General features: G+C 36.3%; 1 protein-coding gene across 1 annotated transcript in view; it reads left to right on the top strand.

Moving 5' to 3' along the window:
• The first annotated feature begins 7,175 nt into the window (after positions 1-7,175).
• Positions 7,176-26,647, top strand: part of LOC128552019 (guanylate-binding protein 1-like) — a 41,182-nt gene continuing 21,710 nt past the window's right edge. Inside the window, exon 1 of the mRNA XM_053533013.1 lies at positions 7,176-7,269. The gene's annotated coding sequence lies outside the window, so the exon portion shown is untranslated. The remainder of the gene's footprint in view (positions 7,270-26,647) is intronic.

Here is a 26,647-nt window from a genome sequence, read left to right as displayed (position 1 = left end):
TGCATGCGGGGGTACATTCATCACCTTTAGTGATAGCTCTAGTTTGTAGCAGGCTTCCTGTATTAGATTTTGCAGCAGGGACTTTCTTCTAAAGCCTGTCAGTCACGATTTATAAATACAATGTCGTCTTTAAATAATTGATACTATGTTTAAGATGAATGTCTTAAGTATGTATTTGAAAAAATATACTGTTTCTTTTAAAGAATGTCCACATTTTACCATTTAAAATTAGATGTATAAAAAAGTTGATTTTCTACCTATAATTTCATTTGAAAGTCATGTTTTTCATGTATATAAAATCAATTCTTGATTAAAACTTTAGAGAAACCTTATAAATACAATCCTTTACTATTTAGAAATATAAATTTCTATTTATTAATTAGAAAAACAGGTTTGTTTGAAGGCTAGACTGAATATATAAGGATATGCTAACTGAAATATAGCCGCCATTTTGAAATTCAAGATGGCTGCCACAATTATGGCCGAAAAAAATGTTACCAATGGAATTCTTAAAAAGTAGCACATAAGCTTTCATAAAAACATAACTTTTCAAAATATAGGGGAAAAAAATCACAGGATTACATTTTGCCACAGACTAAAAGCCGTATTGTTTCGATATGTTAAAACATAGTTTTGATATATATATATAACATTAATAAAGTTTCTTAATTACACATGTCATATTAATGTAATATCAATTGCTACATGCAATGCATGGGACTAAGCTGTTTTTGCAATCCACAAATACTTTTTATATGCATTATATGAACTTAATAATTTGGAACCAGCTATACATTTGATGGATATGAGAGATAAATATTTCTAGTCGTTTCTTTTCTCATTTTGAGATTACGTCACAATGTACCTGCTGCTGGGAGAAAACCAAGAAACGATGAATCGAGCAACTATACGAACCCGTATCAAAATTTTATGCAGTCCACTACACATTTTACAATTCTTTTTTTTACTGTAGACTTTGAAGTCTTTGTCCGGATTTCTAAGAATTTTTCAGCTTTTACTGACGATAACGTGTTGTCTGTTATAACAAAGTAATGATTTATGTCAATAGTGACCCCCGGTCAATCATAACAGACACACAGTTTGGTCTAATGCAGAATACAAGAAAACACAGCTGGCATAGCCAGTTGGAATCTTTTAATCACACATTTTAAACGTCGTAAAACAAAAGAATGCAGAAAACTAAATATAAATTTTGGTATTCGAAATATTTTGATAATAGAAAGGAAAAAGGTTGTCCGAGCGATTTTAAACAAAGTAACAACATGAGAAAATGTAGATTGTTTTGCTAGTATTAGAAATGCTCTGTTTATACCAATTGTATGAAAACCAAATAAATAAATCATATGTATGCAGTGTTAGTGTGTCATGTTAGCAATATCGAAGTTGACAGCATCCATTAATTAACACTAATTTTACTAAGACATGAACTTGATTTTACTAGGACTTATCTCTTGTGCCCATCTTAATTCTAGCGCACGTCTTCATATTTCATGCTGTAACGCACGAATGATTCCGCTTTAAATCCCATTATTTGGGTACCAGATAGACCCATAAGAGTATATTTCCTGAACCTACTCGACGAGACCTTAACTGCTTCACACTTCACTAGGTTCGAACCCATCCTTGGGTCCCAAAGTGTTTTTTTACGCATGAGTGATTTTAACCTCGATTCGACTCTCAAAGTAAATGGCGCACATCGAGACATTTCCTTAGATACCCTACATGCCTAGGTTCTATCCAAGAACGAAGGAGAAAAACCGGGTTGTAACGCATGAATGATTTCGATTTAAACCTCGATATCTACATAATCATACGTGATAGACTCATAAAAGTATATATTTTCTGATTCTACTCAACAAGACCTTTCCAATGATGCCAGTTCAGAACCTTTACGATGATTTTGAATTTTGATTACGTCATTTCCGGTAGGGAATTAGATTTTCGAAATGTACACCACTCGGGCTTATCAAAAATGTCAAATACCTAGAACGTCAAAATTGATCCTAATTCACTTTTCTTACGTGTCCAGATTTGCCCATCGGACTCATTTTTGACCATTCTTTATTTCTGGATTAAATTAAATAGAAAGAAGCAATATAAATTGATACTAGGCGCGGATCTTTGAAGTAAAACACGTGCTATTATTTATAATAAAGGAGCTCTATTGTTCTCCTCGAGTGTGTCCGAACACGTTTAGGGTTCCCTCGTATTGTTTCTCGATGACTCACCTCAGGGTGCGGCTCTCTATTGTTACAGTTTGTTTTTGTAAACATCATGTTTGTAAACATTAAAGATTGCGTTTTGTAACCTTATCTCCGTCTTTCATATTTTAGTGTTTCTAGTGTAAGAAAAACGTGACCCTAAGCTAAAACAAAACATAATCAAAAATTAGAAAGGTCATTTTGTAAGTAGAGAAATTTTAGGTTGAAAACGTTTTAGCACGTATGACCTAGGTAATCGTCTGCTACAGGATAGATATGTAAATACACCGATAAAGTCACGCCCGACCGATTTCAATAATTGACTCCTCAAAAAAACAAAATGGCGGTTTATATAGATAAAGAAGAAATCAGACGCCCTATAGACAAGGCTCACTACTTGTAAATATGGGTATTTAAAGTGGCGATTAGCTTATTTTATAGCATATAATCTGATATAATTATCCTTTCTATTTATTTCTTCAGACATTCTTTTGCAGTATTATTTTCATAATTTGTCGCTTTATTTATGATGCCATTTCTGGAACCAGTCGCGGACGCCAGAACAAAAAAATGTATATTGTTTTTGTCTTAAACTCTAAGGAATAATGTACTAGTGGCTGTATTTCACTGTATTTCTATCTATTGTTTTAGAGCGGGATTACTAACGACAGTGCACCATAATTTAAGTGTTTATGATAAGAAAGTTTAAAATAGTATAACTAGTTTTTGTTTCAGCAGAAACGGCTCTCTAGTTTCCTGACTCTGATTTGATATATCAAGGTTATGTCTCTATAAAGTCCTGCAAAGGTCCCAAATAAAATGCTTTTATATTATGGGATCATAGTCAAAATGAAACAAGAGCTGTCACTAATGGTGACAAATGCCCCCGCAGCACCTTGACCTTTGACATGGTGACCCTAAAGTCAGTAGGGGTGGTGTACTCAATACGTACTATCAGCATGTGAAGTTTGAAGGTCCTGGGTGCAGTGGTTCGCATGTAAAGTGCCTTCATGCAAAAAGTTAACGTTGGCCCCTGTGACCTTGACCTTTGACCTGGTGACCCCAAAGTCAGTAGGAGTGGTGTACTCATAAAATACTATCAGCATGTAAAGTTTGAAGGTCCTGGGTGAAGTGGTTCGCGAGTAAAGTGCCTTCATGCAAAAAGTTAACGTTGGCCCCTGTGACCTTGACCTTTGATCTGGTAACCCCAAAATTAGTAGGAGTGGTGTACTCAATAAGTACTATCAGCATGTGAAGTTTGAAGGTCCTGGGTGCAGTGGTTCGCGAGTAAAGTGCCTTCATGCAAAAAGTTAACGTTGGCCCCTGGTGTACTCAATAAGTACTATCAGCATGTGAAGTTTGAAGGTCCTGGGTTTAGTGGTTCGCGAGTAAAGTGCCTTCATGCAAAAAGTTAATGTTGGCCCTTGTGACCTTGACCTTTGACCTGGTGACCCCAAAGTCAGTAGAGATGGTGTACTCAATAAGCACTATCAGCATGTGAAGTTTGAAGGTCCTGGGTGCAGTGGTTTGCGAGTAAAGTGCCTTCATGCAAAAAGTTAACGTTGTGACGAACTAACTAACTAACTAACTAACGAACGGACGGACAGTTGAAAACTAATATGCCTCCCTTCGGGGGCATAAAAAGATACACATAAGTCAGAAAGCACTTAGACTTTACGATAATAATATGCAAATAACTTACCGATTATATTGCACTTTTGTCGTAAAACTCCCTTCGATTCAAGTGGAAAAGACATTCGCAACCTAGAGCCAAGCCGACTACCGACAGTTTTAGTTGTCAAAATCACTTAGATATGTATCTTGCGAAGAAAGTATACAGAAATAACCTTTTCTTAACATTAAATAGTCCTGCTGTTTGACAATTTACATAAAATATCCGCTTATTTTTCCTTCAGTTTACATGGTAGAATTAAACGCCTAAATGTTAAAGGGATACCCGGGTAAACTACGAAGTCGAGATTTAACATTCTTTAAATAAGTTTAGCAACTGCAACATCACAATATAATATTGCAAAACAACATTTTTTTTATTTCTTTTTATTCATAAAGAATAAACAATGAATAAATAAATTAGAATTTTTTTTCTCGAAAAACGTACTTGAGTATCCCTTTAAGTTTAAGAGATTATCCAAAATGTAAAATGGTTTCATATGTCACACAGCTTTTTGTCATTCAGATTGTATGATAAGTGCCTTTATCTTTTGTTCATAAACAAATATTGAGATATCAGTGTGTATGTAACTTCTACGGTAGTCTGTCTGAATCAATGGCTTTTGCCTTTTCGAAAATATTTATATGTAGACTAAATCATACTGTCTTAGCTACGATATTCTAAATTCTTTAAAACATATCTTATGCGATTTTAAGGCGGTCATTTACGTATTCATGACCTATACTGATTTCGTGCAGACTGGTTTAATAAAAGTCATATAATCAGTAAGGCGTAAAAAAAAAATTGTTTGTTTCCGGTATCCCGACCTACCCTAAATTTTTGGCCCGACCCTAAATGTTTTTATGGCCTTGGAGAATATTTTTTTCAACTTTTTAACAAAAAGATGCAAAACTGCACTTTTTATGCTTTAAACATGGCCAGTGATGTTAGAAATCAACTTACTGATGCTCTAAAGGCATAACCCCCTTATTTGTAATCATTTTTTAACAAAAAAATAATTTCCGAAAAGTCTCCCTTGATAAAAAAAATTTCCAAAAAAAAAAAGTTTTCCGACCTACCTACCCTAATTTTTTTGAGCATGTTACCGGAAACAAAGAATTTTTTTTAGGCCTAACTGTAGGAAATGTAATATCATTCACTTTCGTCCTCCGCCCGACATATCTAAAAATACTGAGTTGTATGCGGTAAATGTTCTATATTTTGCTTTTATTCTTTGGATTACATATTGTGGAAGTTCAACAGGACTAGACCTTAACTTTTCAATATTGGAGTTAGAAATGATAACTATGTTAGATCTGCGTTACCAATTATATTTTAAAACTCTTTATATTAAAACATTTACACTGTTTATTGTATTTTTGAACAGCGTTTAATACTGATATGATTTCATCATCATTTCCATTCTCGATACCAAACGTTGAGAGGCAGAGCGTTGATCCTTAATATCTGTACTCGCTCTGTATTGTAGCTACTTTTTATGTTCGATTCCACATCGATGCGGAGGCAAGTGTTTTGGCAGCTACTTCTAGCCAGGGGCTAGCTGATTTGAGCTTTATCGTCAAAATACTTACAATAAAAATTAAATCAAACGAAGGAGAAATGCAACCAACACGCTTCCATAGCGCCGCTCGTAACTTTATCTCTTCATAAGCGCACATTATATATGTCTTTACTACTTTACTACGACAAAATCAATATCCCGTTTATCTAATGTTGAAAATTACATAGTGGGGCTTTACAAATGTAAGTGTACGTGTTGACTTAAACTATAAACTGCAGCAGCGGACGATTATAAATTAAACATGTACGTAAAGTAGGAACAGGTCAAATGGCTTTTTTTTCTTATCCTTCACATAGATTATTATGGCCAGGTTAGCCGCAGAACTACTATAGAGATTTTAAGATACTTATGTGTAGTGTATACTTCACCTTTTTGGCGTTTGACATGACTATAGTTGTACTTAAACTTAACACTGAATAAATGATTGATATGATTTTTTTTTAAATCCAGCTTAATGTCTCTGTATTTGCTTTAAAGGATGGATGCTCTTTAAATACGTTCACAAAGTGTTGAATCTAAAAGTGTTCATTTAGTGATTTAAGTGTTATATCGAAATTATACAGTATACGTCCATTGTATGATCAGTACGAGACACATTCACTTTAACAAGAAAGAATATGAATCAATATATACTGAAAATCTATCAAAGAAACAATGCAACAAAGGCATTTTTTTTCATCACGATATATAAAAACGAAAAAGATTTGTATCATACATTAACATTCTGCAATATAAATATTAATATGAAGGCATGACGTTATGGTTGCCTCTAAGACTTTCCTGATTAGATTAATAAAAGTTTGATTTGACTTGGAATGAAAAGAACTGCCAACATTTATTTAAATAGTAAACATTCACTTGTACTCGTTGCTACAACATTTGGAAGAAAATATTAGAAGAAATAGTATGTCATAGATCCTCACAAAAATAGTAAGTGTAGATTTCCCGGAAGCTCTAGCCCCGTGTTCACAAAACATTTTCCGGTCTCAGCTGAGTTTAAAGGTCCATTACTAAGGGAAAGTGAGTTGGCAATTTTTTTCATAGCCAGTGCATAGACTTCTGCAAGACACTAAATAATGAAGATTGGCAGGTCAAAATTTACAGAAGGTCTTTGGAACTCAAAGAAATGTATGTGTATTATGTTGAAATTTCAATGAATCGACAGAATGACCCCCCAGGCCTTTTTAACTTTCTTCATACTTCATAGAAAAATAATTGTACATATACTGCGATTTATTTCGAATTTCTACATACCAACTTTCATTTTCCAATAAAATGAAATAGTTTCTGTGCTTTTTAAAAGAAATTAAAATGTTCACTTTCCTTAGTATTGGACCTTTAAGTTTGAAATTTTAATATCAATTTTACTAAAACTTCACGGTTAAATTCCAATTGAGACTGACAATCAATACTGAATAGCCACTTGAAAATTGTTATTAACTTACAATTTAGTTTTTAACCTGCTATTTAGATATAAATAACACATTAAGTTTCATTATCAAACTTAGCTGAGACTGAAAATGTTTTGTAAACACGGGGCTAGAACACCCCAAACACACACTGAGAGCCATGCCAGCTAAAAAGAAACTGTAATAACCACTGACATTATTCCCTCCATATATTTTCGAATAGAGAAGTCATTTTATTAACTGATATATGAATTAAATCATGCATCATGAACAACCCTTTGTCGTTGTTGAACACTTGCCAACTCAACTACGCTTTAATATTTATCTTTGTATGATATATTTCAATTCAGATAGTTATTTATAATTGTAGGATATCTGCCAAATGTAAGTAAATTTCATTTGTCACTCATTTCTGTTTCAGCGGTTTAGGGATCGTGCCTCGTCTGTTCATCTGTCCGTCCAATTTTTCTTCAGTTCATATTTCTGCCATCAATCAAGGGATTATGATGTGACTGAACACAATGGTTGTGTAAGACGCTTTTAACCAATTTTACTGAATTTAACGTTAGTCAATGTAACACTTAGAGATAAAATATTATTAGAGTGAATTTCCTGTTCAGTCCATTGCATTGTCGTCCATCAAAAGGATTTAAATATCAGTTTTTACAAATGCTTTCTTTTCAGATACCCTTCCGTGCATTATTTAACCGATTTTCCGTAAGCCAGCTGGATTCCTCACATTAAGAGTTCAGCGATCCGAACACACTCCAATCACTTGTACTCTTTTTGCTATCCCTTAGAAAAACCTTTCTGTTGTCATCTGGACCAGTAGAATGGTTAAACAGATTATACATACAAACGTCAGTAAGAGCGGTTGGAAAGGGGCATACGTTTGACAATTTCAGTCGAAGTTACGCAAACTGGCTCAGAGAGTTCATTTTGACTCCGAAGTCGAACATCCATTTATACAAATGGCTCACCTTGAACCTTTAATTGACCCGAACAAAAATTAAACCTTGTTGTGCAAGCTTGAAATTTTCATTTGACGTCTTAATTTTGATTCTTAAATTACACACTCTTTGGTACCATGCTTGGTAATCAAAAATTAATACTAAGTTTGCTTTTAGATATATCCTAGGAAGGCATTGCGACCAAAAATGTAGTCACAGAATAAGCTGTCTACTTGTTTAAGCTTTATATACACATTTATTATGATGACAGATCACAGAATTTGTTTTGGCCAGTCATGAAATACAGCTTATCTGGGAATAAAAACTTTTACTAACAGTACTGGATATGCTTTTGGACAGAAATTTCAGGATGGGAATAAGTATTTATCAAACTTAGAATAAAGAGAAAGTGCCTTGCCTTAGTATGTATTTTACGCTGTACAATTCTTTTAACAAAAAAAAAAAAAAACAGAAAAAAGTCTCTTTAAACTTTCATGGAAAATGGAACATATTACTAAATATAAGTATAAGTATGATAATATAGCATGAAATAATTCTCAAATCACATTTTTGTATTTCCTGACAGTTAAGTATTATAGCTCATTTTTAAAATGTACAGCTACAATGTGATATGCAAATAAGGCAATAAATAAAATCACATTTCATTCTTTATGAATTCGCTCAAAGTTCCATAATGTTTTTATGAAAAAAATAGATAAATCAGCTTTCCAAATTGAGAATATGCATAGCCAAAAGGATATCATCCTACTTTCAATATTGCTATTGTATTTGTTGGATTTAGTGACTTACCCACTGTAACTTACTAGGTGGAATCAGTCTGTACTTACGCTGTTTGGGACAATAGCCAAATAATATTGACTAGCAACACTAGCAACGTCTTTTCGTGCTGCCCGCGCCAAGGGAAATCACTCCTGCTGTGTTCCTGGTTCAGGCTATCGCCCCGTAGGCCGCACCAGACCGTACGCGAGCACTACACTCCTCCCCGTCCTATTAAAAGGAGGTAGTTCTTACACCATGGAAGTAGACCATGGTGTCTTAGACTACTGAAGTATACCATGGTCTCTTGCTCATAAATATGAGATGTTCCTGGGTTTAACCAGTACTAGTGTTGTGTCACTTCAGCCACAATACTACCCTACCGGCTACCATGGATCTCCACATCCATACTGCTCCGAGATTAGTCCCTATGGCCTAAACAGACTCAGTTATTCCAAAGATAGTCAATGCTATCAGAAGAACTCTCCATACCCTAAGAATGGTCAGCAACCCAACACTTACCATAAAATAATCTTCAGTCAAACAGGCGGCTAACCCTTGCCTCAGACAGTTGTCTCTACCTGCGCTTTGTCTAACAGAGTGGGGCCTAGGTAACCTTACTGTTAGTTCAAGCAGAGCTCAAGTCTCCTCTGTAACAGGTGCCTGCCCTATCCTAGTAAAACTGTGTGAGGCCTTACTTCTCTTAGATGAGGTTTCACCGGACTAATCTGTTACAGAGTCCGATGTCCCAAAGCGGGAAGGCTATGACTGGGTTCAATAGCTTCCTCCTTCAGACTTTTCAGCATACCAAGATGAATGCAATCTTTACCTAAGTCACACTAACATAAAGCACAATCTAACAGAAGAAATTGTTCATTGTTTCACCGATTTGACTCAGCCGCTTGACTGGCACGTAACAAATCGGACCAAGCCGGATCTGTCCTCGTTACCAATCCAAAACAATCAGCAATTTCTCAACCTGTTTCCGCTCATGACTACCGAGAACCACCAACTGCACAAACTAGTTTTATCCCTTAAAGCTCCTTGATCTGGTACCGAGATCGAACTCTAAAGGCTAGATCCCAGACCCCGTGTAGAGTCAGAGGTACCTGTCGCACGCGTAGGCACGGCAAGTCATTTTAGTTTGTCCTTTCCGGGGGATAGGACTTTAGAATGTGAACTTGGTTGTCCTACAGTAGGCACTGAACCTGACTGCCAGACGTGACTGTATAACCGAGGCTTTAATCAGCCTCAGTCTTAACCTTCCTTGTGGTCACCATGTTCATGTTTACAACAGCATCTTAAAACGTATCTACCACAAAGGAGCTTACTCCCTCACTGTAGTCTAAATCTATACCAGCACAGTAAATTACTTCATCTGGTAGGCTACTTTTCTCAGAAGGGTCATCCCGCATCTGAGACTACCATTGCAAGGACTGGCTTGCCACTCTTACCCTCGGTGTCATCTGTGGTTCCATTATGATACCCTTAGACAGTCGTAAAAATGCCCTTGCATGTACCATGTCCCCTGGATGCTCTGTGATGTAAACTCCAGGTAACCCATTTTACCAACGGCACTGAGTTGTCTACATCCAGATACCCGTAGACAGTTGTGCCCATGCCCTTGTTGGTCCTAGGTCCCTCAAATGCTCTATGATATAAGCTTCGGTGTCCCCTATGACCAACGGCACTGCGTCCTCTACAAAGTTAAAGGGCCCCAACTTTCGTTGTCTTCTTAACAGTATTTTCACCTGCCACAAGGTAACTGCTCCAGTCGTGTCCAAGAATGATACTCCTGGCAATGCCTCCAACCGGCATTCAAGACAGTACATTAGCTTTATCATGCTCACGACCTATCCCGTGCTGCAGCACAATATTTAACCGAGACAGCTCCTCCGACCACCGTCTCACCAGATGACCTTAAGGCTCTTGGAAGCCCATTTACTACCTTAAACTTGAGTGGTCATTCCGTACAATAAACAGTCTACCTAATAGCAACATAACTTCCATATGCAATGACATTCTCCTTGCCGCACTGGATCTATGGTACCCATGCACTGATCTAATTATTCAATGCATTGGTGTCAAAAATAATTCCATCTATCCTAATCGGCAAGGCTAACCCAGGCGGTTGCATCAGAGCCTCCTACCAAAGCTTCAAAAACTCTGAACTACAGAAGTTTGCCCGTCAAAGCATAAAACAGATTCTGCTTTTATAAAGCGTTTATGGTAGTTCACCAGCTCCATCATTACTGGATCTGACTGTCATGACTTCTTCAAATTTAAGCTCTAATTGCTTAAATGCCTCCATGACAGTATGACAGTCCTATTATCCGTTGCCCCGTGTATGCTACCGACCATTTCTCACACTGCAAAAACATGTTCCTCCTATTCGCACCATTCCTCCTCTTTGAACAGCTTAGGTTGGCGCTTTGATATACCAAACATGGTCATGTGTGCCTGTTGGTATTTACGGACTACCTGCTTGGCCTGTTGGATACTCGTAGGATCAAGCATAAACACATGATGGCCTGCATCCTTATCCAACAGGCCTTGACAGAAACGACTTATGACTTGATTAGTCACACACGAATCTGGCAGGCCTCTGAACGCTCTTGCCGCAAGTGTCAGAAGCCGGTCTGCAGAATCATCTAACGACTCGCCCTCTTCCTGGCAAGCCTTTTGAAATTGCAATTGAGCCGCAGCTGGCAACTCGTGCTCACCGAACCGCGCCTCAGACTTACCATGTAACCCTGGTAGGAGTTCACAGTATTACAATAGTCCATAGCTTTGCCGGTACGAGACCAGCACAAGCCCTCAAATTTCTCAGCATCTGACCATCCGCATGTCTCAGCATATCTGGAAAGCTTTAAATCAAAAACTTCTCAGCTGCCCTTACCATCAAATGCTAAATGCTTTTGCAAAGAACTTAATTTCTTTGCAACCTGACTATAGTCGGCTCCTACTCCCCATCTGATGACGGTCTACTTGCATTGGCATTACCATCATCACTAAAATGAGTGCTACCCTCACCAAGGTTGAAACTCAGTATCGTTTCTGGTAATGATACCTTATTCCTGCCCGATGCTGGTGTCCCAAGGAATTCAGATGGAGTTTTCAAAAATGGTCTGTGCATACCAGAAGATACAACATGCATTCTCGGTCTAGGGTGATCAAGTCCCCAAGCCTAGCTGGAGTATCTCCGGCCTTAACATGTGACCAAACACTGGGCCAGTTTCTAGCCTCAGGCTCCTTATCACTGTCCTGGAGTGGCCATAATTTATTCTGGGTAATATCAATTCGACCCAGCTCAGACTCTGTAAATTTCTAACGACACAACACGGACAAGACTTCCAGGGTTATGTTCCCCGTTGCCTCACGCACGGACAAACGTGCACTGGCAATCTTATTAATGCCAGGTATCATTCTCAATTGCTCAAGGATAGCAAAATTAATTGAAACTAGAACTGTCACAGGAGTGACTCATACCCCCATCATACGGTCTTGTCACAGAAGAATGGCAACCATAAGAAATCTTAAAAATACTTAGAATAATATAAAAATGTCAAAAAAGCTTAATACTTAAAAGAATTTTACTCGTCTTTGGAGTACTTCATCCTGGGCTTCCACATATAAGTAATACTAGTATAATACTAGTATAGTAATACTAGTAAATATATAAATATCTAATATCACGGGGGAGGAACTGTTACACGAGACTCGGTTGTGGAGGATATCATGTTACAGATTTAGGATGCTACTGTTACAGTATTCCTGGATAACGTTACAGCATTCGCAGGATAATAATCGCTGTCGGTGTTTTGTTTGCCAAAGAAATGTTAAAGATTTATCTCTTTTGTTGCAAAAGTAAATATTGTTTTTCTAGATCAATGGTATGTACGTCTGTTGAGACATGGTTTAACCAGCGAAACACAGTATATTGATGTCTATCAAGCGTTTAATGACAAAATTCGAAATTTTGATAGAATATTATCTAAAAGAAGCTGATTAAAATATATTTCAACCATATTTTATGCTCATTTGCATCGATAAAAATCCTCTTTAGGCATGCACTTATGATACGAGGTAGAAAAATCACTGTGGGTCTATTTTTTCGTGGTTTTATAAAATGTTACAGTTTAGCTGGATATGTTACAGTCAGGGGCGTACCTGGGCATACGCCTATACGCCTGTGCGTAGAATTCAAATTCGGCACCATGAAAATGAAAAGGCTTAAATGCAAAAAATGCAATAAAATGTAAAGCCTAAGGAGGTTAGGTGGCTATTTAAAGTTCTTTATTTGAAAAATATCATCTTCATGACTAATGAGATTACCAAACTCGTTTTTTTTTTTTTAAATATTAGATTGATTTGTGTTAATTAATAATCGTGAATATAGACAAAACATAAAATGTAAGTGTAAATTTCATGGAATGATGGAGCACAGCAAATACAGCCAGAGACACAGACCGCCAAATACGCCTGTCACAAATAGAAACACTCTCGAACACACGCATGCACGAATACATAAACTGAAAGCGAGGACAAAACGAACGGATATTTGTATATTGGTCATCCATTGGTTAAAGTTTTCTATAGAAGAAATTAAGCATAGAAATGTCTCACAAGAACCAAAATGCCCAGGTGGCAAAAGAAACATTTGAACAATGCAAACGAAGCAAGTGTATTAATGCCATGGAAAATATGCAGGTAAACCCTGAAATGTTTAGAAAGTTTAATATAAGATGACCAATAAAAGAAACTTGCAATATTTTACAAGTTCGTGTTTGTGTCTTAAAAGAACTTTCCAGCTTTAAACAGTGTTTAATGTTGGGAGGAAGAACCCGGGTGCCTCCTTTGGACTTAACGTTAGCCATGAACTGGTACTTGGGTAAAACCATGAATTGTTCACAAAACCAGCTTGATCGTATTGAAAAATAGACACCTCGCGCGGGGTTTCGAACTTACAAAGATACGAGCGGATACAAGCTACAGGCGCGCTTTGGATTCGAATTTTTCATTTGAAAATATGAACAATTACTATGTTTACATTTAGTTTACGTAAACCTGCAATTAACAGTACCATGCAACAGATTTAAAATAAGACAAAATGCATGTTTTAGCTAAACAAAGTAGGAATATCTATAAACTAGTACGAAAAGTCTAGCCAATGATTTACATTTAATATACATGTATACTAATTGGAAGTTTTAGATTTAGAGCATCACTTCAGGGGCATTATTTTGCAAGAGATTCTATTATACATATCAAGCAAAGAAGCCATCCAGCTGGCTTACGGAAGGTCGGTAGTTCTACCTAGGTGGCCGACCGTGATGTAATAATGCGCGGAGGGGCGCATGGGGTCTTCCTCCACCACCAAAGCTAGAAAGTTCACATGACCTAAATTTGTGTCGGTGCGTCATTATACACAACAAATCTTTTCTACGGCAACGACCGAGCACTCGTTTCTACAAACATACAAACATAATACTATGTATGTCCATTAAACCTCAATGTACTCAATTTGGGCATATCGGAAAATTTGTTAGCACAAAAAAAGGACACCCGTCTTACTCTGCTGTTCAAATTTCAAATGGCATGTGTTTTATTGGTAAACCAAGAGAGCAGCAGCAGAACAAAAATTTTCAACCGATGTTGAGAAATAAAAAGAGTTACGCTAAATACTATACTCTTGGTGTGATATTTGAGATTGTTTTCATGTTTGCAATTAAATCTATCAATCTATATCCAAATCTAGATACCGAAATACTATTTAGCAATTTACGCAGTTGGAATTTGCGTTTGCAAATATTAGATGTTGTTTACAGCAACTAGAAATAAGGTACGTTTCGCGTGAGAAAACTTGAAATATTTGCAATATGTGGGTAGATACATTTATCAAAAACCTGTTTAAATGCAGATGAGGAAGTTATGCATTAAATTACACATTGACGAAGATTTCAAAAACGATAACAACAAAAAACTTGTACATCCTTAATGTGTGCGTTAACGTGCCATTCTTTGCCTAATAAGTATACGCGATATTTACATTGTAGAGGGTATTAAATAATAAATAATGATAATAACAGCTTTGCGCACGGTTCGAATATGCGATTTGTTCACACGTGTAGCAGTTAGTATTAGGTAAGAGTTTAGATGCAGTTACACTAACAGACACATTGTTAGGTCCATTTGGCGATAAACAATATGCCTGCATGGGTCTTGGCAGTTGCAAAATAAAACATATCATATAATGACCCAGTGTTTCAGGTCGCAAATATTTTGAAACATAACTATATATCTACTGTTACTGTTGATTTAAAGTTGTTTTGTCCTGGAGTGTATGGTACGAGCAATTCACGGAACTCTGACTTTTCAACATATTAAGTCTGGCATATTTCATTTAGTTAGGAAAATTCTGCGAAATAGATATTAAACATTTTAAAATCTTAGATAAAATTATTGATGAATACTAGTACGGGCCAAGTATCGTGCCATAGCGATCGAGCTAGTGAAGCACACACTTTCCATGGTAAAGTTACATGGGACAGTGGTGTATCCGGGGCTGCTCCAGTTGCAATTTTAGATCCCTGCCAGTAAGCATGAGCAGTGTGATAAACTATGAATTCAAATAATTATCTTTGTAATATGTAGTACACATGTGACAAACAAAATATATTAACGCTGGAATATAGCAAGAGAACGCATCTCTTGTGGACCATTTTTCAACATTTCAAGGGAAGGCCCCAAAAGCCCAATCCGCCGGGAGATGGAGACCCCTTCCCTCACCTACTCCACATTCGCAGCATTTCTGCTTGGTTTGTAGCTACTGCTGCTCAAATCTTGCGTACAGTTCAAAATCATCCAGGTACGCCCCTGACAGTTGTTGGTTGCTTCTTCTGGATGTGTTACAGATTTAGGATGATACCTTTTGGAATACATTTTGACAATATACAATACCAGGATAGTAAATAAAATTTAGATATCATGAATTATACGGGATTTTTTTTGGTCAGATGTAACAAATATATTATACCAAGTGCATTTGTTTCTAATTTTAAAATTCTAAATCAGCATCTATATATAATAAAATGATATAAACATTTTCAGTGGAAAGCTAGTGTTTTATATCCAATGCATATAATACCATAATCACCAATTTGCATTGAATCGTCGTTTGCACTTTAACAGGCTGATCTTTTATAAATAGTACCTGTTTATGCTACATGTGTACTGTGCTAGCAAACGATATGTCCTAGCTTCAGAAGAGCTTGGCAATGCATGTCTTTAACAACGATTTCAATTACTAATATGCTTAAAAGAAGATATCCTCTCGGAAGCGGTAATGGAGAAGTTAAGAAATTAATTGGCTTTTCTAACGACAACTCGCACATGTGCAATAAAACTTTATTTCAAATAACAAAAGATTCAACCATCGAATCATAGTCTGCTTGCAGGCGCGTAGCTGCCTACTAGCAGATATGCATGCGCAATGAAGATCTGGCAAGCATGCACAATTAAATTGGCTAATCTGGAGCATTTAATTTGTTTGGTCACAGTATGGAGCCTATATCATTTAACGGAGGATTTTATACGCAGCTCATAGTTAAAATGTATAATGTTTCAGGATTTTTATCTACAAATATATGCGTATTTGTCTTTGTATGTATGCCGGTGTCAAGGGCTTTTCAGGACTGTGCGCCATTCGAAGGCATGTCTCAGGACTGTAATGCCCATCATCTGGCATTATGTAAACGCGAGCATGAGCGCATTAAATTCGGGTTGTTCGAAAATTAGGAGTTAACCTTACAACCATAGTAACTCGCTGTCTTCTTAGATTAGAACGAAAGTAATCTATGTGAATATAAATAAAGAAACACTTAGAACATTTTTCGATATCATCTCCGGTGATTTATTTTGAGGTCATGAAAACATTTAACAACCGATGTATTTAGAGATTATTCAAATGATCGGTCGATTTGCATGTAGGAGGGATAGAAGATTTGCTCTGCATAACTTGTATTATCAACTGTTCATCATATGTGATTCTTGACATATCACAAACGACATCTTCTCCCTTTAAGTGGAATGTTCTAGCTTTTCTTTCCTGTGTTTTTAAACGTCGTTACAGCAACGCCTCTTTAGTACATGTCTGACTGCCTCAAATGACAAAATAAATGTTGTTTAACAGTACTTACATCCAGCAACAGAATCCTGAAGATGAAAAAAAGGTATCATCCTAAATCTGTAACACATTCATAAGCAGCATCCCACAACTGTAACATATCCTGCTTAACTGCAACATTCTATAAAACTACGAAAAATTAGACCAACAGTAATTTTTCTACCTCGTATTATAAGTCCATGCCTGTAGAGGGTTTTAATCAATGCAAATGAGCATGAAATACGGTTGGAATATCTTTTAATCAATTTTTTTTTAGATAATTTTCTATCAGAATTTCGATTTTTGTAATAAAACGCTTGACTGACACCAATATACTGAGTTTCGCTGGATAAGCCATGTCTCAACAGACGTGCATATCATTGATCTAGAAATACAACTTTTATTTTTGCAAAAAAGAGATAAATCTTTACCATTTCTTTGGCAAACAAAACATCGACAGCTATTATTATCCTGCGAATGCTGTAACGTTATCCAGGAATACTGTAACAGTAGCATCCTAAAGCTGTAACATGATATCCTCCACAACAGAGTCTCGTGTAACAGTACCCGCCCCCCCCCCACCCTCCCGTGAATATTAGAGATACACTAAAAGTGAATACAAAAAAGTGTCTTACCGACCCATATTACCATAAAAAAATGTATTTACCTTTTACATAGGACTTATAATAAAAAAAGTTAGAAAAATACCTAAAATATTGAAAATCTAAAAATAGGATTTCTAAAAATAGACTAATTCCCGGAATTTAAGGGGAAGAAACTCAGTACAAAAGTTAAAAAAAAGGTTACTTCCCTTTGGCTCTAAGCCAATCAGAATGAGATATAGTGAAAATACATCAAATTAACCTTAAATTCTAAGTAAAAGGGGACATAATTGAAGAAAAATTGGTGTCAGAGTTATGCACCTTGTGTCACATGATGTGGGTGATGAGGTGGAACATCTGTTTTAAGTTTGAATCTAATCCATTCAGTAGTAACTGAGATATAGAGAAAATACATCAAAATAAACCTTTAAAATCTACGTAAAAAGGGGCATAATTCATGAAAAATTGGTGTCAGAGTTATGCACCTAGTGTCACATGATGTAGGTGATGAGGTGGAACATCTATTTTAAGTTTGAATCAAATCCATTTTGTAATAACTGAGATATAGTGAAAATGCATCAAAATCAACCTTAAATTTAAAGTAAAAGGGGACATAATTCATAAAAAATTGATGTCAGAGTTAAGCACCTTATGTCACATGATGTGGGTGATGGGGTGGAACATCTATTTTAAGTTTGAATCAAATCCATTCAGTAGTAACTGAGACATAGAGAAAATACATCAAAATTAACCTTAAATTCTAAGTTAAAATGGGCATAATTCATGAAAAATTGGTGTCAAAGTTATGCACCTTGTGTCACATGATGTTGGTGATGAGGTGGAACATCTATTTTAAGTTTGAATCAAATCCATTTTGTAATAACTGAGACATAGTGAAAATACATCAAAACCAACCTTAAATTTAAAGTAAAAGGGGACATAATACATAAAAAATTGATGTCAGAGTTAAGCACCTTATGTCACATGATCTGGGTGATGAGGTGGGCACAACTATTTTAAGTTTGAATCAAATCCATGTAGTAATAACTGAGATATAGTGAAAATACAACAAAATTAACCTTAAATTCTAAGTAAAAGGGGACATAATTCATGAAAACTTTTTGTCAGAGTTATGCACCTTGTGTCACATGATGTGGGTGATAAGGTGGAACATCTATTTTACGTTTGAATCAAATCCATTTAGTAATAACTGACATAATAGATTTTTCGACGCGACGCGACGCGACAAAACTGACTCCTATATAGCCCCCCCCCACCCACCCCACCTCAAACATGTTTGGTGGGGGTATAACAACTTGTGCACTAATACCAGATGTAACTGACGTACCTTCTTGACTATTTTGTTGTGACATATTTGATAAAAATCAAAATAAAAACAACAAAATCAGAAATAACTTTAATTATTTCAATTCAAGAATGATCCAAAGAAAAATCTTTTAAGGATCCTAAAACTTTAATAAAGGTAAACTACAATGCCAACTATAGGGATTTCCAATGGTGTAAGTCCCAACGAGCTGTCTGGAAATGTCGAATAATATTTCAGTTATTCAACCTATAACACTTAAATAAGTGCTTTCGACTAAGAATGTTATCGACTAAATTCAGTTAAGACTCACCCTTTTCCAACACAAGTGCAACCAGTTTAAGACTGGCAAGTTGCCAAGCCTAAAAATCAAAAGATAGGTAGCGAATTATTGGTCGGCGAAATATGGGCTCTAAAGAACCGCTACCACCAATATTGTACTTGTTGAATTTAGTGACTTACCCACTTAAACCTACCAGGTGGAATCAGTCTGTACTTTTGCTGTTTGGGACAATAGCCAAATAATATTGACTAGCAACACAAGCAATGTATTTCCGTGCTGTCCGCGCCAAGGAAAATCACTCCTGCTGTGTTCCAGGTTTAGGCTATCGCTCCGTAGGCCGTACCAGAAAGTACGCGAGCACTTCATTGCATATGATCTTTCACATTTAAGAGTTGTAAAGAAATATAAAGCAATGCATTCAGCAATACTTCCTATTGTGTTAATAAACATTGCAGACATAAACGAGAAAACAATTTATTTATTAAAAATAGGATTTAAGGAAGCCCTCATATATTTTTGTGTGCATAACAAAATTAATGTGATATAGTAAGTTATCTCTTAAAGTAACATATTTTAATCAATCACTACTATAGCTCACATGAGCGCGAAGCGCACAAGGTACGTTCTTGTGACGGGTTATTATCCGGTGTCCGCCGGCGTGCATCGCCCGTCGTGCGTCAACATTTGCATTGTTAACACTCATGAAACTTGGTCAAAATGTCTGTCTTGATGATGTCTAATAAAGTCTGTAAAACGATCCTTTGGAAGGTCAAATTTGAAACTGGGTCACGTTGGGTCAAAAGTAAGTTATCTCTTAAAGTAACATATTTTAATCAATCACTACTATAGCTCACATGAGCGCGAAGCGCACAAGGTACGTTCTTGTGACGGGTTATTATCCGGTGTCCGCCGGCGTGCATCGCCGTCGTGCGTCAACATTTGCATTGTTAACACTCATGAAACTTGGTCAAAATGTCTGTCTTGATGATGTCTAATAAAGTCTGTAAAACGATCCTTTGGAAGGTCAAGTTTGAAACTGGGTCACGTTGGGTCAAAACCTACGTAGTCCAGATCAAAGAAAATTTTGTTAACACTCTAGAGTCTATATTTATAATCTTTTCCTGATAAAAACTTGGTATGAATGTTTATCTTGATGATATTTAGAACAAATTGGAATTCGGGTTATGTGAAATAAAAAACAAAGCCAGATAAAAAAAAATATTTTTAACACCCTAGAGTTCACCGTTTAAGTTTGAAACTGATGAGAATAAGTAAGAACATTTGTCTTGGTGACCTATAGGTTTAGTATGAATCTGGGTTATGCGGCGTTAAAAACTAGATTACCAGATCAAATCAAAGAATGGCTTGTTTATACTTTAGAGGCTACTTTTTATTCAATTTTCATAAAACTAGGGCAGAATGTTTGTTATTATAATCTCTTGGTCGATTTTGAATTTGGGTTACATTGGGTCAAAAGCTCTGTCACTACGTTGAGTCAACGGAAAAGCTCCTTTACACTTTCGATGCCAATTGCTTGCACCAATCTTCACGAAATTTTGTCAGAATATATGTTGTTTTTTTTTTTGTTATTTTTTTTTTTTTTAATTTTGGACGAGTATTAATCTTGGTTATGTGGAGTAAAACCTAGGTTACTAGCTCGAATCAATGAAAATGTTTGTTAACACGCAAGAGGCCACATGTTTGGTCTACTCTTAATGAATATTTGTCAGGGTATTTGTCTCCGTGAAATCTCGAACGGTTTAAATTTTTCAGAAGTTAGGTTGGTCAGAAACTAGGTCACTAGGTCAAAGAGAAGAAAAATCTTGTTTACACTTCAGAGGCCACAATTTTTGCTCCTGTCCTAATGAAACTTGGTTGGAATCTTTGTCTACTCAAAAACTCGGACGAGTTTTAAACTGGGTCATGTGGTGTCATAAACTTGGTCACTAGGATAAACATGTTTACACTGTTATGGTATGTTAATCAGGTGAACGACCTGGGGTCATCTTGACCCTCTTGTTATTATTAATTAAGTTTAAGCGTATATCTTGAATTCGTATCTATAAGTGTTTGTTTTATTAAGTTCCTTTGATTTTCTTTCTTTTTCATACGTTTGCTGTTTCTTTCTTGCTTGATTTTATTGACGTCTATTCTGTAGCCGCCTACTCTGAAGAAGTTAGCATGTAAAGCGAAATATCAAACATTGTCAATTAATAACAGAGACCTTATCAAAAAGACATACTTTCATTTTGGGAAGGAGGCAAAAGAAAAAAATGAAATCAATATTTATCCTACAAAGTTGACATATTTCTTGACATAGGCTTTGAAATATTTTCGGCTGTTTCTTTAGAGAGTTGCCCTGCTCCCTGGCAGCAATCTAACAACACATTGGGTAGTCTTTATATGAATATCCGACCGACTAATTTTGAGAAAAAGATTTGAAAACTGTTATAAACAGTGATATACGGAAAACCAGTCCCATCCATATGTGACCATAAATATGTGACCAACCAAGTAGCTTTGTAGAGGGTCTCCAGACGATAAGATCTGCAAAACTGCATTTTATTATGACTTTTTGTATTTACAAAGAAATTGTTTAACAGTTTAAGACAGAAAACAAGGTTTTCAGTGATTCAACCTAATTGCCTAGATTGTTTACCTCAGTTAATTTAGTTTTAAACCTTGGCATGTAAACATATACAAATTAACACTCTAGACAAGTTTCTTAACGATCATCCAGAAAATGCATCCTCTGAGCAGTTAACAATGTATATCTAAGATTTGACCAAGCGGCCTAGCTTTTGAAACAAAATGGCCTATTTCTGCTTTTGTCGATGATTTTATGAGGCAAATAAACTGACAAAGGTAAATTAAAAGTAGATGAAATTGTTACCTCTGACGTGTTGACGAAATAAAAGTAAAATAGTTGACGATGAAACATTATGATATCTTGCAATAACAATAGCTGACCATAAATACCGTAAAATTATTAAACTGTACATGTATGAAATATTGTAGTTTTGCCAAAATAGTTATTTCATATAGGTATGAAATCATCACATTATTCATTTACAAATATGATGGAGTGGGGACTTTACTTGTACCTTGGGCTTGATTTTTTGAAATGACAAAACCACAACAAAAAAGGTCACCACGAGTACTTTACGCTAAGAAGAGATAAAAATTATTTAACTGTACATGTATGAAATATTGTGGTTTTGCCAAAATAGTTATTTCATATAGGTATGAAATCATGACATTATTCATTTACAAATATGATGCAGTGGGGACTGTACTTGTACTGAAGTGTAGGACCACTGCCTCTACATATAAAGTCACCTTTCAAGACATCGAAGTGAATGATGATGTGCTGTCAACTCCGGAAAAACTGTTTTCTGTTCTCTTTGAGGAATTGACAAGAGAAGCCAAGTTGAAAAATGTGGTAAGGTTCACAATACAGAATCCCGAGCTGGATTCCCTGTTGTCATACCTTTCCTACCGATACCTTAACTTACCAATGAAAAATGTATGGCAGAAATAGAAAGAGTTCCGCAGTCTACCGCGGATTTTGCCATAAATGAGTCCATTATAATTGAAGTGTGGATATGCCTAATGGTGGTGATAGAAAACATTACGTGAATACAGAAAAGTTCCTGACAGGAAAAAGGTGTATCATACATATACGGAACAACGATGACTTGTGCTGTGCCAGGGCTACTATAACATTAAAGGTTAGACTAGATCAACCCGAAAAATGGAACAATATTCGGCTGGAATATGAGCCCCATGGACATTTGGTTAGAGAACTTCACCGGTTGGCTAGTGTGCCACCTGAAACATGTGGGATTAAAGAAGTGAATATGATTCAGAAGGTGTTACATGACTATCAAATACACGTGATCTCGAAAGAACATTTCAATGTAATCATTTACAGCGGACCTGAATGTGAGAAAAAGAATATGTCTATTCCCACGACCAGCATTAAAATGTTATATTTAGTGTGCATGCATTCCTGTCAAGAAGTCATTATTGTACACGGTGCCAAAAAGGATACAATAATAAAGAAGACCAAAGCTGCACACATTATGTAAGGGTATGGTGATTAAGCACACCAACTCAACTCTATTAAATATTTGGGTGCTATATTGGATCAATGTTTGAGTTATGAGACTATGGTTAAAATAGCAAATGCAAGACTCGGGTTTCTGTACAAAAAGCTAAAGTTTATATCATTGTACGCTAAAAAAATGTTAGTCATGTCCTTGATCCAATGTCACTTTGACTATGCCTGCACTGTATGGTACTAGGGTATTTCTCAGAGTCTGAAGAATAGGCTCCAGGTTACTCAAAACAAGATCATTAAGATACAAAACGCTTCTTTCAACTGGGCTGGTCACCAGTCACAAGAAGAGCGGAACAAATAACTCTAAATCACGTTTTTAAAATACATTCAAAAAACAAAGACGAATATGAAACAGGGAATAGTTCTGCCCCTTCTTACATGAATGAGCATTTTATTCAAGCCAGTACTGTACATAGTCACAAACTCACAATACCAGGTTTAGTAAATGTTCATGCTTCAGCATTCCTAAAGTCAAAGGATTTGGTAAAAAGTCATTCTGCTATAATGGTTGTTACTTGTGAAAACATTTGCTACATAATTCTGCAAACATGCAGTAGTTCAAGGTTTTAGTAAAAAAACAAACATCTTCTACATAGCTTGTAGTTACATTTGTCTTTACTATTATACTGATATTCCTTTACTGTGATACTTAAAACAGCTGAAAACTTTCTCAAATTACAACCATTTTTTACAAAATTGTTGTGCCTTGCTAGGTCATGTCATCATTCATCTAGGACCACAATGGAAATAAATGGTTTCACATTCCCCATTTTTGTGTCATCCTGGATGTATGAATTCTTGTCTTCGTATATTTTTTCTGCAGTTATTGGTATTTTATGTTTAGCGATGATTCTTAGTTGTCTTTCAATATGTTTTAATTCCTAGTCAATGTATAAGTGATATTTGAAATTTCTTTTAATTTGTGATGTACCATACCATATATTTTATATACTGAAATCAATCAACCAATCAATGCAACAACGTGTGTTATCATTGTCGAAATGTACACGACAAAGTATATGCAGACATGATACTTTGCGAGGAATGTGATAAATTCTTTCGTGGCGATTATTGTTTCGATCTCCACAAACGTGCCACGAAGAAGAGGAACCTTAAGTGCCGCATTTTTTACCGTTGTGAAGCCTTTGGAAAAACTGTAAAAAAGAAAACTAGTAAGAGAGCTCATACATGTGGGAACAAATATTGCGACGTGTGTAAAGACTTTTTTCCGGCCAATAATGGTACATGCAACCAGAGAAGACAAAACTTCAGACAAAGCCGATGTCGTTTGTTGATGAACTGGTCAACGAAATGGAAAATCCCAACACCTACATATTCTTCCACTTCGAGTGCACTCAAGACGATCTGATAATGGAAATTATCAAAATTGTTATATTGCAATTTGTGGAAGCTATGAACAAAAACCAAACTTATGCGTTCCTCAAAAAGTGTGTACAATGTGCATCGACAAAGATGTAGAAACGTGCGATAACTGCGGAGAACGTCAACACAACTTTAGTGGAGGAAGACGACTTTTGTAACTGGTTCTTTTTGGAAGAAAATTACGAAGCTACTGTTATTTGACACAATTTCCAAGGATATGATTCATACCCTATTTTGCAGAACCTTTACAAGTACGCTACAGTGCCTACTATTATACCAAATGGCGCCAAAATCATGTGTCTAACCGTTGTAAGATCAAAATGATAGATTTCATCAATTTCCTGGCGATGCTTTTAGCCAAACTACCTCTAATGGTTGGCTTTGATGAACTGAAAAAAAAGGATATTTTCCGTATCTATTCAGCTGGAAAGAAAACCAGACAGTTGTTATGAATCATTTACCAGACATTTAATATTACTGTGTCGACACAATGAAGCCAAAAGACAGAGAAATGTTTCTGAAATTGTACGACAAACACGGAAACGATGTTTTTCACTTTCAAAACGAATTGTTGAACTACTGTTATTCAGATGTAGACATTCTAAAGGGGCCTCCGCGGCCGAGTGGTTAAGGTCTCTGACTTCAAATCACTTGCCCCTCATCGATTTGGAGTTCAAGCCTCACTCGGGGCGTTGAATTCTTCATGTGAGGAAGCCATTCAGCTGGCTTACGGAAGGTCGGTGGTTCTACCCATGTGCCCGCTTGTGATGAAATAATGCACGGAGGGGCACCTGGGGTCTTCCTCTACCATTAAAGTTGGAAAGTCGCGATATGACCTATCATGTGTCGGTGCGACGTTAAATAAAAAAAAGACATTCTTAAGCGGTGCTGTCTTCAGTTTCGAGAACATTTTATGGGCATTACAGCCATAGATCCATTCGAAATGTGTACAACTAAAGCATCAGCATGTAACCTAGTGCTCAGAACAAACTTCCTACAATCTAAAACAATCAGATTTATTCCAAATGATGGCTTTAGACCTGAACGAAAACAGTCTGTAAAGCTCTGCAGTGGATAAAATACATTTCACACATTGAAGATACAGCATGCTAGAAATGAAAGTAAGAAAGTAATTGGAACTTACACAGTTGACGACTGTTACAAAACAAGAAACGGCAAAAAGGTTTTGCTAGAATTTCATGGTGATTTCTGTCATGGAAACCCTTCAAAGTACTATCGACATACGGTCAACTCTGTGAACAAAATGACGCTGGGCGATCTTTATGAAAGAACTTTAGATAAACAAAAGTATTTGGAGAATCTAGGGTATAGATACAGATGTATTTGGGAAGCAGTGTTTGACAAACAACTTGAAAACAATCCAAATATGAAAGCCTACATTGAACAAATAGACATAGTCAGACCTTTGGAACCACGAGATGCATTCTATGGCGGGCAAACAGATGCCTTTAACTTGTACAAAATGCTTAACCGAAAGAAGAAATCAACTATTACGATGTGACTTCATTTATTCGTGGGTAAATAAAACGGGTAAAGTGCCCCTAGGACATCCTGAATTAATTACGGAACATTTCAATGGCATAAACCAGTATGAAAGACTCGTCAAATGCAAAGCTATACCACCAAGGGGACATTTCCAACTAGTTTTATCTTCTAGAACAAATGGCAAACTACTGTTTCACCTCTGTAAAACGTGTGCAGCAACAAGAACATTGCAATCACAACGATAAAGACATTTGTGGGCACGTGAGTCACTGGCGAAGTTAAAAAGACCATGGAAAAGGGATACAAGATTTTGAAAATAAACGATGTCTGACACTTTGATAACTTATCCCAGTACGACCCGGATACTCGGTCAGGTGGCCGTTCAACAGAATATATCAACACTTTCCTAAAAATCAAACAGGAAACAAATGACTGCTGCAGTACAGAAGAAGACAAAAGGCAATATATCGACATGTACTTCCAGAAGGAGGGCATTTGTCTCAAATACAACAGCATTCGGAAGAACCATGGTGTGAGAGCCCTTGCCAAACTTATGCTAAATTCAACGTGCGGGAAACTCTAGCAACGCTGTAACATGTCACAAGTCGACCTCGTGGAGGACCCCGTTGTGTACTTCGACAAATTAACAT

Source organism: Mercenaria mercenaria, unplaced genomic scaffold, assembly GCF_021730395.1.
Source record: "Mercenaria mercenaria strain notata unplaced genomic scaffold, MADL_Memer_1 contig_1946, whole genome shotgun sequence".
In the NCBI taxonomy this organism is placed as follows: domain Eukaryota; kingdom Metazoa; phylum Mollusca; class Bivalvia; order Venerida; family Veneridae; genus Mercenaria; species Mercenaria mercenaria.
The sequence above is the reverse complement of the archived record's forward strand: the minus strand, read 5'-3'. Positions and strand labels throughout refer to the sequence as shown.